The 14,990-nt window shown below is 57.5% G+C and overlaps 1 protein-coding gene across 3 annotated transcripts in view; it reads left to right on the top strand.

Annotated features, from left to right (window-relative positions):
- EEFSEC (eukaryotic elongation factor, selenocysteine-tRNA specific) overlaps window positions 1–14,990 on the top strand; it is a 168,842-nt gene that overhangs the window by 45,995 nt on the left and 107,857 nt on the right. The gene's annotated exons all lie outside the window — the stretch shown is intronic.

The following is a 14,990-nucleotide window of genomic DNA, read 5'->3' as shown; positions in this document are numbered from 1 at the left end:
TAACCCAAGTCCCTTTTTAAGGGGCTCTTTGCAAATAGCATCTAAAGCACCGAAAGATGCTGTGCAAGGGGTTTTACCCTGCGTGACTCAAGGCAGCGAAACGCAAGAGGGGAATGAAAGAACAAGACCAACCGCAGCAGGCCTCCCGAGTGGACCTCTTTGCCGTCTCTGGCCCCAACCCAGACATGACTGTAAGAACCGCTCCGGAAACAGCTGGTGACAGACTCTGTGCTTTCAGCCTTTCTGTTTTCGCTGTTGCCAGAAAAATAATCAGCTCTGTGTCTCAAGTGCTTGATAAAGTGGACCAGGCACCAGCTGTAGCTTGAAACAGTTTCTGGTTTAGTTGCTTTTAGCCAACAGATGGGTGGCCTCCTGGGCTGAGTGTGGCACCCGTATCCGAGGACGGCCGCGCCCCTGTCCTCATGGCGTCTCGTTCTGTTCCTTCAGTCCTCCTTTGCCTGTGCTTCTGGAGGCTTGGGCTTGGGTTGAGAAGGGCGGTTCTGGGCTGGGCATTGGCTGCCCGGGGGCCGTGCGGGGCCCGGCCTCCGGGAGGTGGGGAGCAGGCGCGGGTGCAGCGGCAGAGCCTTCCTCTCTCCACCACAGCCGTCCTGACTCTCTAGCTGATGATTTCTTCTGTAACTTCGTGACGTACTTTTTGTTTTTCTTGGTTTGGGACCTTCTCTGTGGCCTTCCTCCTAAGGAGGACGGGACTCCCTCCCCTTCCTGTTGCCGGCCTCAGCTGCAGTCACGGGGTTCCGGGAGGCTCCGCAGCCAAGGGGGCCCCGGGCCTCTGCCGAGAAGCTCACAGACGGTGGGAGCAGGCGGCGAGAGGAGGGAGGCCGCTGGCAGGGTAGAGGGTCCGTATTCGCACGCCCTCCCCCGGCCCAGCCCCGCCCCAGCCGGCCTCCCTGGCCACTGCCTTGAGTAATCACCGTCCCCGTCCCCGGGCGCCGCCGTGGACTCCCCACCTAGCACTCGGCCGCTGGCCCTCAGTTACCAGTGCGAGGAAGTCCAGGCCCTGCCTTGGCGGGTGGAGTCCGCGGCACAGACGCACCCTCACCAGGGCCTCTGCCCGCTGCTCCCGCTGCAGGAAACCCGTCCCCCGCTGTCTCCCAGGGCGTCTCCCACCTCCCCTCTCAGAGTGCCGCCTGCTGCACCCGCCACTCCGGGCCCCAGTCCCGTCGTACTTCCTGAGTGTCTGTCGTCTCTGCGTGAGTGTGTCAGTGGCTGGTGCCGGAACGTTCACTGTGTGAGGGCAGGGCCTTGCTTGCTTTGTGGAACTGCTGTGTCCCCTCAGACTAGTGCTGGGCCCAGGGTGGAGCTGGAGCCGAGCGCCCTGCCCGGTGGGTCCTGAGCGGGTGCTCGTCCCGTACACGCCTGCCGGCTGAGCCTTTGCCCGCAGCTGCCACCGTTACCCTGGCGCGTGTCCTGGGAACGCGGCTTTGCTGCCCGTAGCACTCGGGAGCCCAGAGGTGACCCCTGGCGCGGACAGTAGCCGAGCCTCCCGCGGCACCTCCTGTGTGCCAGGCGCGGTACTGTAGTCGCTTGTTCCCACCACCCCAGGGGCCGGTACTGTTGTCACCCCGTGCTGAGGATGAGGACACCGAGGGCAAAGGGTGGCGCCACCGCGGCAGCAGGTCTGGAAGCGGCAGGGCTGGGATCCACAGCCAGGCTCTGGCTCCGTGGCCTGGGCTGTCCTCCGAAGGTGCCCGAGCTCCTGTCAGGGAGCAGCGTTCGGAGGTGAATGGGCAGACGCGTCCCCTCTCTAGAGGTGGTCCAGGCGCGGTGGTCATTGCTCCCACTCGCGGAGCTCTCTGTGTGGTTCCTGGAGCTGTTGCAAGGGGCTGGGGCCGTTCGGGACGGGGCTGCACACAGTCAGCCCTCAGGCAGGGACGCCAGTGGCCAGGGTCCCCAGAGTCGCCGTGGGGCTGTGCAGCTGGGGCTGTTGCTAGCCGCAGTCTAAGGATCCTTCCAGGTGCTGGAAGCTCCCCGGCCATTCCCAGTCCCCCCGCCCCGGTCCCTGCTTCACAGTCGCTGTCCTGAGGCTCTGCCTGTAGCTGGCACAGAGCTCTCTGTGCTTCAGTGTGAGCTGTGACACCAGGCGCAGCAAGGACCAGCTCCCCAGGGACGGGCCCCGGCAGACCGGGCTTCCGGCCAGTTCTCACCGTGTCCCTGTGAGTGGGGGGCTGGGGGTGAGAGGCCCCGGATTGCAGAGCTGGCAGAACCAGGGTTCAAAGCCAGGTCTTTGTGACTCAGAGTCTCCAACACAACTCCGGTTATGGTTCTCTGTTCACTAAAATGGTGTCTAGTTACCTCCAGGACATTCAGTTTCCATCATTGTTGTCAGGTGGTGAGAGGGGCCTGAGGTCGAGTGTCCCTCGCCGTGTGCCCCCTTGACCCTTCATAGTTGCCCCGTCGCTTCAGACGTGTGGGTGACGCAGTGGGCTGTGTGGCCCCTGGGAGCCTTGGGCCCCACAAACGCTGACAGGCTGGGTGAAGTGGGGGAGCACGAGGAGGTCGAGGTGCAGAAGCCAGGAAGGAGCATCCTCAAGGGCTGGACGTGGGAAGGCGTCGGAGGCACAGCAGCGAACAGGCCTGGACGCCGGCTGGTTCGCAGGGGTGTCCACACTGGAGATGTAGAGGATCCCTCATACACGGAGACAAGGAACTAGGAAAGGTCTCCTCCAGAAGGTCGAGGTTAAGTGGCTGCCCCAGGAGAAGACAGGACCCCCGAGACCAAGCGCACTCGCGTCCGCATCATCTGTGTTACGGAAGCGCTGGTGACGCACGTGGTACTGGCCCCACGGTCCGGCCACCCCCCGGTCACGCTCCACTCACACCCTGGGACCTCCCACGGAAAACAGCCCCGGCTGAGGACCAGTCACGAGGCGTATGAGGAAAGTGACCACCGTGCAGAAGAAATCCCATAGGCACGCGTGCAGACATCCCCATCCTAGGAACCAGAAACCATGAAACAAATCTGGAAGGGGCTTTAAAATAAGAATGTTTGAAGTGTAAATGAAGAAATGGAACACGTAGTGAGCTTAGGACGTTATGAAAAAGAACCAAAAAGAAATTCTAAATATTGAAAATACAGTCACTGCCATGTACTTTCAGATTAAGTAGCTTATTCCTGCTTCACGGGAGTTAGTGTCTGTAATGTTATTCTTCACGTGTTATTTTTTAAAAGCCCCTTTTCCCCTGAATGTATAATAATTTAGGCCTATTGAGAATGTGGAAAATAGAGGAGAGTATGAGGGAGAAATAAGCATCTAGTTTCTCAGGATGACTCCTGTTAGTGTTCTGACCTAACCCCTTTCCCAGGAGGGACCCCACTGGATGTAACATTGTAGGCGCTGAGCCATGGGCCTGCCCTGTGTCACTGAGCGCTCCTTGACAGCGTGTTTACTGGCCCCGCGGCGCCCCTGGCTTGTCCCACTGCAGCGCCCACCCCTCCCTCCTTGAGGAACCGACGTGCCGTGGACGGTGTCTTCCGCTCTAGCAGCACTCCGGGGACTTCTGCCGCCTTTCAGACTGTCCCTCGGAGCAGCTGTCACAACGCAACGCATTCATCAGCAGCGAGTGGGGGACGGGTGGAGGGCGGTGGTGTGTGAGCGTGTTTGAGCCTTACTGCTGTATTAATATAATAAGGAATCTGGCTTTTGTCCTGGGATCCTGGGACAGAACTTCTGAAACCTTGGAATTCCCCCAGTGACCGGAGTGTCTTTGCTGTTCCTGGTGGTCCCCTGGACCACACCTGAGTTTATGCTAGAGGGAGACTAGAGACCAGCCATGTGACTAGTGGGGTGAGGCTTTGGGCCAGAGCCAGCAGCCTGACCTCCTGACCTCCGAGGAGGGCAGCGCGGATCCGTCGAGTCCAGTCTCACGACCAGCGACTCAATCATTGGTGCCTAAGTAAGGAAACCACAATAAAAACTCTGGACCCAGGGGCTCAGTGGAGCTTCCTGGTTGGTGAAGAGATTGATGTGCCAGGAGGGTGATGAGCCCTGATTCCACGGTAGAGGCCTGTGTTTGTGCCCGCCCAGGTCGTTCCCTGTGTGTCTCTTCCTTTGGCTGGTCCTGATTTGTGCCCTTTATAATAGAGGTGTAACTGTAAGTGTAGTGCTTTCCTGAGTTCTGTACGTGTGGTTTCTTCTTTGGTTTGGCGTCTCTTCTCAAGGACCTCCTCCTGGGGTGGGGGCAGGAGTAGGGACAAGGCCCCGGAAGCTGAGATCACGTGGCTACAAGAGTGCTCTGGTGGGTGCTGGGGGAGCTGGGCCCTGCCGCTTGCTCACTGTGTGTTTGGGCCTGTGAACGGACCTCCCTGACTGAGCTGCTGCCTTCAGAAGGTGGAATCACGGCGCTCCCCTTGCTGGGCTGCCGTGGGGATGCTGTGAGCAGAGGTGTGAGCGTCTGCATGCGGTGCTGGGCACACAGTGCTTGTTGTAAGTGGGAGCTTCAGGCCACTGCTCTCTGCCTGGGAGGAGAACGGGGCACAGAGTCAGTGCCTGCCCTGCCCTGCCCTGCCCTGCTGAAGACCCCACGGCCCCTCTCCTCCCCCTGCCGCCATGGAAGCTGGTCAGCGGCCGGCAGACGGCCTGATAGGGCTTTGGAAGGACAGGTGCCAAGCACTTGTCACTCCTTCCCCTGTTCTGTATGTAGGGTGCTGGGTGCAGGGGCCAGGCCTCATTTTCTTCTCAGTATCCCCATCACTCCCACCTTCAATCTGAGAGGCCCGCTGTGTGGACGCAAGAGGCCGGCAGAGCTGGTTCTGACTCGCGGCTGTGCAGGAGGTGGGACCCCACTCCGGGTTGGGCCGGGGGCCCAGGGGCCGTGGAGATGCCGTGCGCCAGCGAGCCTGCCATGAGCACAGAGGAGAGGTTCGAGGTCCTTTCAGGGTAAACATTCACTCCACCTTGAAGGAGACGGGGCCCAGGGAGCCTGACGAAGCTGGACCATCATCAGGGAGCCGCCCGAAGGAGGGCACTGCAGCCCACTGGGCTAGAGAGGGCCTAACAGACTGTGCCGCCCACGCGGACCCAGCGTCTCCCGTGCCTTGGGTGGCCGCATGTGCTGCACTCTTGGGAAGATTGGGAACAGCTGTCCTGAGTTGTTGCCGTTGAGTCATAGCTGGTCCCTGAGCCAGCGGTTGGCACCTCTGGTCATTCTGAGGAGATCGGGCCCCGTCCCCAGGGGTCCAGGGGAACCGAGTGATCAGCGTCCTCTGAGGCGCTGGCGGCTGGGCCTCCGTGGCCTCCTGCTGTGTCCTCAGCCCTGAAAGGCCCTTCCCTCTGCTTCCCGGCCGCCTCCCTCCCTCCAGTTGCTAAATTCCCCTCTTCTGTGCTTGCTCAGCAGAAACTTCACGTCTTACTTTGATGTACTTCACTGTGTTGACCTTGTGGGTTTGTGTGCGTCTCCCCCACCAGACTGTGAGCTCCTTGAGGGCAGGGGCTCGGCCACGCTAGTCCCTGAAGGCGGCACTCGGCCCCGGGGGCAGCAACAGAGGCACGAGGGGGATGGAACCAGACTGTTACTTCGGGCCCCGGGTGGCTGCAGGTTCTGCAGGAGGCATCGTGGCAGTGTAATGCGGGGCGAGAGGTCCCAGGTGGTGCCCCCCGCCCCCAGCCAGTGCTCAGGGCGCTCGCACGGTGGCCCTGCCCTGAACGTGCCCTGCTGCTCCCTCTGAAATGCGGCCGCCTGCTCAGTCCCCTCTGTCTCCGTCCAGAAAAATGTCTAATTGTGTCTTGAACTCATTTTCATTGCTTGCTTCAATGGCCTCACTTGGCAGCTGAGGCCATATGCTAATTCCACCCTTTTCATGAAGGAATTCTGCTGATTTTACTTACTTTTTATGGTAGATTTCCCCCCTCTTTTCTTTTTTTTTTTCTCCTGTTTCTCCAGTAAACAGTTTCCTGAGGCCACGCTCTCAGGCGCTGCGACCCTGAGCTCTCAGACCGTCTCAGTCGGAGGAGCCCGGCGGGCCTCACCCTTCCAGCCCCTTTGACCTGGGCCAGGCAGGGACGCCTGCCTTGGTTTCTCTGCCTCAGACGGGGGGGCTCGCCGTGGCCTGGGGCCCCGTCTCTAGAAGGGCCTGTGTCCGAGGCCACAGCAGCCATCGACCCTCAGAACAAGCAGAGTGTGGTTTTCCTGTCTCGGTGCCTTGTGAGTGGTGGAGCCACCTCCACAGTGGTGGTGGTTGGGAGCGGGGTTCAGAGGGGTCAGGATCTGCGACCTTGGCTGAGTTTCTTCCCCACCCTGAGTCTCAGCTTCTTCCTCTCTCAGGTGGACTCGTGAGGGCCCCTCCTCCCCCTCGCTGGGGGCTCGCTGGGGGTCCTCTCCCAGGGGAATGCAGCCCCTGGAGGCCCCTGGGCGCTCTGTGTGCAGGTCCCAGCCCCCGGTGTTCACAGCATGCGGTCCTGTCCGTGCTCCCTTCTTCCTCCTGTCTCTGCTTCTGGACACGTACACGTGCCTCTTTGCAGTGTAGGAGGACGTCACCGCTACAGAACAGAGAAAACTCCGTGCATGGCTGGCGGAGGGCCCTGCTCAGTGCTTTAACTGCGTCCCGGTTCTGTGCCTTCCCTGTAGGGGCCCTCGCTGACCACTGCTCTGTGCTGCTGCCCGGCAGGGGCTCTGTCCCAGGGGGGAGGCTGCGGGGCCACGGGCGAGTCGCAGAACAGGGCTGTCCTGGGCAGCGTGGGGACCACGGCACCCCAAGGAAGGGCGACCTCATCCAGACCACGGAGCATCGGGAAGACCCCCGGGAGGTGACATCTGAGCTGCACTTCAAAGTCTGAGGTGCCAGGAGAAGGGACGAGATGGGAGGAGCGCTTGGGTGCGTGGGCTTGCGCCCAGGTCCCAGGGGGACACAGAGGGGCTGACCGGCAGCTGCGGGGCACATGGGGAGGTTGGGGGGGCGGCTGGGGGCCCAATCCCACTGCCCTCCTCTCTGCTCCTCGGGGGAGCTCTGAGCGCTTCCCCACGCAGGGTAGCCTGGTGCTGTGGATCCCGGTCTCTGGGCTGAGCGCCTGCCACCGCCTGGCTCTCCACCTTGGGTGTGACGCAGCCTCTCTGGGCCGCCACGTGTCCGTCTCCAGGACGCGGGATTAATAGTGGTGCCTGCTGCTGCCAAATGCTAGCTGTGAAGGCAGTGCGCAGCCCTCGTGGAAAGGGCTCGTCCCAGGACGACATGAGGAGGGTGTCTGTCCTAGAGGACGTTGCGGCCCGGTGCCACTGACGTTTTCCTGCTCCACTCTTCCAGGAAAATCATCGTCTTAGGTCATCTCGGACTTTCTACCTAGTGGGAGTGTTTTGAGACTCGGTGTGAGAACCGGTGCTTGAAGCTGTAGTGAGAAGACCACTCACTACAGAAGAGCAGCCGTGTGTCAGCCCCTCCCGTCCTGGTAGACAGGCTGTGACAGCTACAGCCTCAGTTCAGAGCGTGGGGGCCTGGGGAGCCCTACACGAGGCCCCGGGGAGGCCGGGGAGGGGCGGCTCGCCCCTTGTGGCCTGCAGGGGCCGGGGCCGAGCTGAGGTTCGTCTGACCACAGGCCCGTGGCTTCGTGTCCCCTGCTCTAGCCCACTGGGACCTGGTGACAGCGGAGAGCCTGCCGCCCTTTCCCTCCAGGATGAACCTTCCTGTCCTAATGAGGCCCAGTGTGGGTCATGGGGGCAGGAGGGGCCGGAGCTCAACAGATGGGTCCCTAAGTGCTTTCCTGCTTCACGCGGCCAAAGAGGTGGATGTTTGTTCTTGTTCCTCCAACCTCTCTTTCTCGAGAAAACTCCCTCCAGAGACCTCACACTGGGAGCTGCAGGCCGGTTTTGGCCAATGGACATGTTTTGTTTGGGCCATACAGTTCAAACATTTTGTTTTGAATTGGTTGTCAACATTTAAAAATTGGCAAATTTCATACAATGGTCCAGATTTTTGGCTTCTCTTGAAAAACCAGAAGATCTGACAACTCCAGGCCCACATTCCTTTCTGACTATGTGGGCTGGAGCTGAGGGGGGACTGTCCCCTCCAGCCAGGGCCCAGGAATGGCTGAGGCCTCTAGACTTGCGCCTCATCTCGCGCCAGGCGTGCCGCTCAGCTGAGGACCCACCAGGCCCTGCAGGTGTTCACATCTGCCCGCCACCCCTGCCTCAGGACAGGCCTTTGTCCGGTGCTGGAATGGGTGAGGACGAGAACTCAGGTTCAGTCACGACCGTGGATGAGCACCTGCTGGGCCAGGTCCTGGGCTGTGAGGCTTTTGCACGTGGGATCTGGGAGCCCCACGCTGCCCTGTAGGTGACAGGGGATCCTGTTTGCAGACGGGTGCGGGTGAGGCTCAGTGACCCGCTCTCCCCGGACAGGCAGGGAGGGGGGCTGAGGTGGGAGCCAGTGTGTCCCCCCCACATCCCGTCCTTGTTCTCATGGGACCTGTGTCTGCAGGCGTTTCCCCTCACACCTCTCCACGGGGAGCGAAGGCATGTGGGCCCTAAGCCCAGGGCACGGCTCTTCCTTGGGATCACAGGCTGCTGTGTTCGAGAGAAATCCTCTTTGGTGCCACTTCAAGGAGAAGGCCTGGTGGAAGGACAAGGGGCCTCAGGTCAGGCAGAGCCTGGCTCTGCTTCTGGCTCCACTGCCTTGGTCCAGCAGCTACGGCAGTTGTGCCTCCTGGGTGCCTCCCCTTCCCCGTCCCCTCCCCCTCTCCTCCCTCCCCTCTCCCTCCCCGCTCACTTAGTGAGTGCTTACTGTGTACTGAGTACCGTTAGTCGCTGTTCTGAGCCCCAGGTTTCTCTTGCAGAGATGGGCTGTTGGCTGCACCTTGACCAGCCACATTGAGACCCTTGATCGTTGCAGCTGCTGTTCAGAGCGGTGAGGCTTTCGTGCTCATTCTCACAATGGAACTCACACTGACAGGGCCCTGGGTTTGCAGAGTTTTACTGAAAAACACTGATTTAAAAGTAGCATTTTCACCCAGGCCCCTTGTGAAAGCATGGGGAGGACCTGGGTCGGACGGGACCTCCCGCCCTGTGGGTCCCAAGTGCTGTGTGAGGCCCACCACACAGCCTTGGAAAAGGTTCGTAGTGGCTTTATCTCCATTCTGTAGATGAAGAAACGGCCCAGAGTGCTTAGCTGCTACATGGAGCCGAGGCGCAGACTCGCCACCGTGGGGCCTGACCACGGCCTCTGTCCCCGAATCTGACCGGACCCTGCGTGTCAGGGACCACGTGACAAAGATTCAGGCGTTCTCTGTCCCGGGAAGTCCTGTCAGCCCTGGTTGGTCAGCAAGTCCTAATGTTTACTCGGTCCTGCTGGAGGATGCCCTGGTTCTGTTCTGAGGTCCTCGTGGCCGCAGCTGACCACAGGGTAGGCCTCCTGGGTGAGGTTGTCTGGGCCCCAGATGTCCCTGGTGGTGAAGGGGCTGCGGGCGCACGTTCCCTCACCCACCCCTCAGTGTTTGTCCAGGAGGAGCTCTTGCATCCATATTTGGTGATTTGTCTCTCTCCCCAGCCCCCTACAAGGTGTCTGCCAAAATCCTGTATAATTCGTATCATCTCCCAGGCTGTTATAGTATATGAGGGCAGAGGATAATTTAGTTATTTTTGAAAAAAGATTCTTAGCAAAAGTAAAAAAAGGAGGGGGGAGTTTTCATACTCACTGCATGAAATAGACAATATTTCCTGAAACAGGAGATACGAACCTCAAAGAATTTAAAATAAAACATTCATTTTATTATTTTTTTAAAGAAGGAAAACGAAAAAAAAAAAAAGAAGTAGAATAGTCAGTCTTTTTATCCTAAGTACAGATGAAATTGATTAAACCTTAAAGACTGGCCTCCGCACACCCGGTTTATTAATTGAAGAATTTCCTCTTACCCAGAATGGGAAGTTCACATTAAACCGAGCTGGCCCCTGAGTGGCAGTGACACTTGAGTGCTGAACGTTCCCCACAATCCTATTTTCTCTTCGGAGGGAGAGGAAATCCTAAAATGGTTAAAGGGGGGAGGGGGAGGGGGAGGGAGCCGAAACCGTACATTTTAAGGAAGGCTTCTTTCATTTCCCTGTAAAGCATGAAATCAAATTAGAGCTCATGGGCCACAATTATTTTATTCCTACATTTCAAATTCCACTTTCTGCTCCTTTTCGCTGCTCTCGAACAGGAGTTGTACTGTTGTGCAAAGTCAGCTAAAAAGATTACCCTAGATAGGCGACGACACAGTAGCTTGAGGAAGCGGGGCTGGGCTCCCTGGCTCGTGAGAGCCCGTGGCCCTGGAGCCCATGCGTACACCTCCGTCTCCTCCGTCCGGGAAGGAGTGGCGGCTGACCCGCTTCGGCCCCTCTGCCCTGAGGAAGCGTGGACACCTCTGCTCTTCCTGTGCGCCCCTCCGAGGAGGCCGCTGTGAGCGGTGTATGTACTCCGGCCGGTGCTTCCAGGGCGGCCGGGAGAGATGGTGTGAGGCCATGCCTGGCGCCCGGTAACACTCCTCCCTGGTGGGGTCGAAGGTCATGCCTCTCCCAGTTCTCATCCAATCCCCCTATTTTGTCGAAGAGAGAGACTCGATTGAGGGCTACTATGTCTTTTACCAGCTCTTGCTGATCCCTTAATATCAGAGCAGGCCTGGGGCTCAGAGTTTCAACTCCAGTTAACATCTGACAACAGTGCATTCCATTGTTTAGCTTTATTGTTTTATTTATCGTCTCTGTTAACTTCTACTTACAGCACATTTAATGCATTTACTGTCATGTAAAGTTCTTTTTTATAGAAATGCATTTGAGTTCAAAAAAGGACTTGATTTAAACACACATAGCTCAGTAGTGGTAGCAGTGGTGTCCACGGGCGTGGCAGGGGTCACAGGCGTGGTCCACGGGTGGGGAATCCAGGTACCTCGGACTCCCTCCCTGAGGTAGGACACGCCAGCTCTCCAGACCCCCAGCGGAGAGCTCCAGCCATCCAGCCCCATCTTTACCTGCCCTGCCCCTCAGGAGGTTCTCGTAAAGATCCAGCCGAAGTCCTTCATGCTTCCATTCAAGATCACATCGGCCACATGGCCCGTCCTTCCGAACAGGGCCCCAGCCGCTGCCCAGCCTCCACCCGCACAGTCCTCACCCCGCTCCGCCAGACGCCAGAATCGGGGCCGGCCGTGGCGTCTCGCACCCCTCCCTGCCTTGCGCTGACTCCCGCTCCTCCGCTCAGACCCCCCCACGCACACACACTGCGGCTCGCAGACCGAGGCCTGGGTTTTTGGTCTGTGTTCGCAGCCTCCAGCACAAGACGCAGCTCGGGCACAGCGTCATTGATCTCTGTTGGACTGAGTGAGCAGACCGCAGCTTCCCCACCTCCTCCGCTTGGTGGACCAAGAGTCCGGTCCTGACGCTGAGATTCCGGTCTCTGCTGGTGTATAGAACTACCTGAGTGCCTTGTCTTGGCCCGCAAGCTGGAGGGGAAGGCTTGTGTTCTCTCCCCATCTGCCCACTCTCTTCTGATGCCTGCTGGGGTCCTGGGAATGGGAGATAAAACTGAACTAACAGACCCAGAAAGATGCATGCAGACGGGACCCAAACACTCAGGGGCCGTGGGGCTTCATCTGCAGCCTCAGGCCGGCGCCCACACGCTACCTCTGCAGCAGGAGCCCCGCTGCCGCGCAGCCAACATCAGGGACTTCTGAGGGGTCCAGAGGTCACGGCGACTTGACTGACCCCACTGGAAACCCGGGTCGGCACCAGGCACCACCCGCGCCTGGCAGTAACCCTTGGTCAGTCTGTTTCTTCATCAGACTTTGATCAGGCGACAGGAAGTGACATAACTGGCCCGTCTTGTCTTTTTCAGAATCCCTAGTATTTCCCCAGAATGAATCAAACAGTGTCCTTCCCGATTCCCACGAACCCAGGGTAGGAAATCATTCTGAGACTAGAGGGGCAGCGTGAGCGAGTGGGTGGGAAACACAAGTCAAAAACTTGCAGCTCACAAATGACCCTCTATATTTCTCAGCCTATCAGAGCTTTTCATCTAGTTGTACTGACTACAGAATCCTTTAAAGGTCTGCAGAATAATTATAACAGGGTTAAAGTTTCTCAGTACTTTTAAAAATTACAATTTCCAATTCTGTAGATTATATATCTTAATCATTTCAGAAATAAAAATAAAGGAAAACTTACAAAGGTCAGCATTTGACAAGTTATCTGTGAGATGCAACTTTCCTTCTGGGACTAAAGGGGGAAAAAATGTGTTCAGGGAAAAGAAGTTTTCTGCTGGAGAGACTGAATCTAAAACTTTAAACATTTTAGCAAATCAGATATTTAATCCAAATTTGATTTTTAATCAGAAGCTATGGGCATCCGAAAAAAAGGGGAAATAATATCAAATTTAAAATAAAAAGAAATTTAACTGGTGACATTAAGTATTCACTAAGCGGTGCAAATGCACCGTTATCGACAATGTAAAGCGCAGTGGAAGTTGATATCCTGCTTTCATCACGGCCATTTCCCAGTACACCACCTCCCCGCGCGTGGCAGCCTCCTCCGTCTGTGCGAGGGGACTCGTGGGCAGAGTCGCCAGAGGGGACACATGCAGGGCTGTGGGAAGCGCCTCGGGCACAGGGGCCTCCAGGAAGTGCGCAGCTGGGATGGTTCTTCCTGGCGGAGGAGGGACAGGAGTTACCGCCACATGGAACAAATACTGCCAGCCCCCAAATCCAGCAGACCCAGGAGGCCCCCACAGGGACCTTGGTAAGTGCCAGCCAGTGGCCTGGAGCACTGTGTCCCCCAGTGCGCAGGCAATCCTGCAAAGGGGGCTCCCCCACAAGCATCCTGCTGAATTCCCCCAGACCAGCAGTGAGCCGCCTGAGCGGGACCACCTGGGCAGGACTGGACATCTCCCCTGGTCACCCAGGTGCCACAGTGCACTAGCTGCGAAGGCTGACTTCCTCTTCTCTGGGAGAATGAGGAGCTACGCCAAACGGACCAGGAGGAGAGCAAGCTTCAGGTGCCCCAGATCCCGTAGGGGACGAGCTGACCCAGCGTCCAGCAGAACCAGTGTGCCGCCCAACTGGCAGGGAGCCCCAAAGTGGCCACCTAACCCACGCGGCAGGCACACGGGTCGGGAGCCGAGCCCGGGCTCGGGACTGCACACGACTGGCTGCAGACAGATGGACCCTGGAAGGGACGCTGCTCAGCCTGCATGAACTGCCCACACTCACAATCCCAGAGGGGTCATGTAAAAAATCGTTACAGATCGGCAGATGTGGCCACACTGGGCCTGCACCCGACATGGCCAAGGAGCACTTTCACCCGGGGCCCTACAGCTCCCCGTTGCCCCCTACTCTGGCATTTGTACCACCCGCCTGGTTCCTGACAGCATGTCAGCCTGTGACTTCTGCCTCATGTGCGTCAGCTCTGACCCTCACCACAACCCCACAAGGAGGAGACCCTCCCGTTCTAATAGAACTCTGAGGTCAGGTCACACGACAGTAAACAGCGGAGGCAGGGCTAGGACTCGGAGCCATCTGAATTCAAATGTCTGCTTTTTCTATTGCCAGCTGCCTCTGGGCCAGAGTCCTGCACTCCTGAGTCTCTGGGGACCCTACGGCGTCCCGAAGAGCAGGTGGGAAAGGGCCCGAGGACGGGAAGAGGAAGGGGAGTGGACAAGGTGCAAAGGCAAACGGCCAGTGTCCTCAAGACAGCCCTGAGCCTGGGCAGAGTCCCTTACCACCACCCGAAGAGCCCAGGAGGACAACAGGGCAGTGTCGGCAGAGGATGAACAGGAGAAACAACAAAGAGAGCCGTGTAAGACACAAGGAAAAAATTAACAGCCGAGGACAAGATAGCAGACAAAGACAGGTGCTGGAGCCCTGCCAGAAGAAGAAAAGCCAAACCCAATAAATGCTGGAGACTTGCAACAAAACACCCACAGAGCTGAGTGGGGAGGGTGCTGGCCGAGAGCGCAGGGTGCTTGGTACAGAGTCCTGGGTACCCACCCTTCCGTTCTGAGCCTCACTGTCCCGGTCTGTAAACGGGGGAAAGCACATAACTGTGACTTGGGGACAATGGGTCGCCGTCCAGAAAAAACTCAAGTTAGATCTCCATCTTGCACTTTACATCAAAATAAAGTCTAAATGGATTAACGTTTGAAACATAGACATTTAAAACTGTAAAAGTACTGGAAGAAAACACATGAAAAACTATATATAATCTTAAAAGTAAAAAAATACCTGGGTAAGATACCAAACCCAGAAACAGAGAAAAACAGGAAGACGGACCATTTCAACATAAAAATCAAACATTTCTGCATGGAAAAAAGAAGTCATAAAAGCCAAAGCTAACTGGGGAGAGAAGCCTGAAATGCGCCTTCCCCACAAAGGGTATGTTCCTCACTGTTTACAACGTTGCTTTAGATTGGCAGCAAAGAGCAGCAATCCAGTGGAGGTGGGAAACAGAGTCAGCAGTGCCCATGCAGCACCGCCTCTTGGCTCCCCAGTGTTTAAAAAGTTGCTTTGAATGGGCGACAGGGACTTCCCCCTGTGGTCCAGCGGCTTAGACTCCGTACTCCCGATGCAGGGGGCCGCAGTTTGATCCCTGGTCAGGGAACTAGATCCCGCATGCATGCCGCGGCTAAAGACCTGGCGCAGCCAAATGAATAAATAGAATATGGAAAAAATAGATTAAATGAATAAATAAATAAATTGACAACAAAGAGCAATAATCCACTTGAAAGGAGAAATGGTATTAACAGTGCCCATGCACGCACCCTCAGCACCTACTCTTGGCTTCTTTAAGTTGGCAGCAAAGAGCAACAATCCAGTCAGAAGGGAAAGCAGTACCAATGGCAATCCTCTGGTCTCCATCCCACCCTTGCAGGGCAGTCGGGGAGGCCAGGTCAGAAGCAAACAGTGCACAGTACGTGAGTTTCACAGACAGGTGGAGGGTGCTAAGTGTCCTAGGGAAACGGCAGGAAAAGAAGGCTCGGAACGTATGACAGGTGGGTGGGCTGCAGTCCTGATCGAGCTGTCCGG

Source organism: Mesoplodon densirostris, chromosome 10 (genome assembly GCF_025265405.1).
Source record: "Mesoplodon densirostris isolate mMesDen1 chromosome 10, mMesDen1 primary haplotype, whole genome shotgun sequence".
In the NCBI taxonomy this organism is placed as follows: Eukaryota; Metazoa; Chordata; class Mammalia; order Artiodactyla; family Ziphiidae; genus Mesoplodon; species Mesoplodon densirostris.
This window is presented reverse-complemented; position numbering and strand designations above follow the sequence as displayed.